Genomic DNA, 1088 nt, shown 5'->3' with positions numbered 1-1088 from the left:
GGGGTATGGCGGTGCGGTGGGGTGCCACGGGTTACCTCCAGCGGGGGCATGCCTCGCGTCCCCCGCGCGGCGCCAGGTGCCCCACTCGCGCCCCTTTTTCCCGAGGTGGCGTGGTGCTGTGCAGTGTGGTGTTCGAAGTGGTGCGATGCGATGTTGCATGGTGTGTGGGCATATCGACGTGGGACACGTGTAGGATGGTGAGGGAAGAGGACCATGCGCCATACATGTGGACGGTGCGGAAGCAGGGGGTTTTGCTATAAATAGGATGCCTTGCCCCTCACAAGGACATGATTGTCTGAGCACTACATGAAGCATGGTTTAGTGGTTCATGACCCTAACCTGTAACCCATACACTAGGGTTTGATTCTTAGCTATAGCATTATTATTTCTACTCTCCCATTTGGGCCTATAGCTTGTCTTATTTATTTAGTAATTGGGTCAGTACCTTGGGCTTTGTATGTACTATTTTGAGTTTAGAGCCCCGAGCAATAATACTACTATTTTCCTTCCGCTTTCTGTACCTAGCTCTATACCCGGTTTATGGTGAACCCGGTTCCAACAAAACCATCAATGCCGAATAAATTTCGGCTAGAAGAAGCAAATGTGACTCCATATTTATTTTTGAGTAATGCTACACATCCCACCTAAAATTTTCCTTCATTATTTCTTCTAATTCTATCTAGATGTGGCACTATTTAATTGAGTTCTATGTTGGAAATCAAGGAATTCCCGAACACCTAAAAGTGGTCGGAAATGACATAAATCAGGACGAAAACCATGTTCCGACCACTTTTGGTATTTGAAAAAATTTTCGTCGCTATTTCCGACTACTGGACAAAGTGGTCGGAAATAGCGTCCAATATTTTAAAGTGATCGAAAAAAACAATCACAAAAAAGATTGGTGGATTTCTTATTTTCCGACCCACAAAAAAAAAAAAAAAAAACAAGCAATGCTCTTTGTTTCAGAATTTTCGACCACTCTTGGTGATCAAGGTACCCATTTAAAAAAAAATCATTAAATGTCACAAGTTGGTAAGGTATCTACTGAAAAGCATATCATTTCATTCGCTTGAATAGAATTCATCAAT

Source organism: Ipomoea triloba, chromosome 1, assembly GCF_003576645.1.
Source record: "Ipomoea triloba cultivar NCNSP0323 chromosome 1, ASM357664v1".
In the NCBI taxonomy this organism is placed as follows: Eukaryota; Viridiplantae; Streptophyta; class Magnoliopsida; order Solanales; family Convolvulaceae; genus Ipomoea; species Ipomoea triloba.
The sequence above is the reverse complement of the archived record's forward strand: the minus strand, read 5'-3'. Positions refer to the sequence as shown.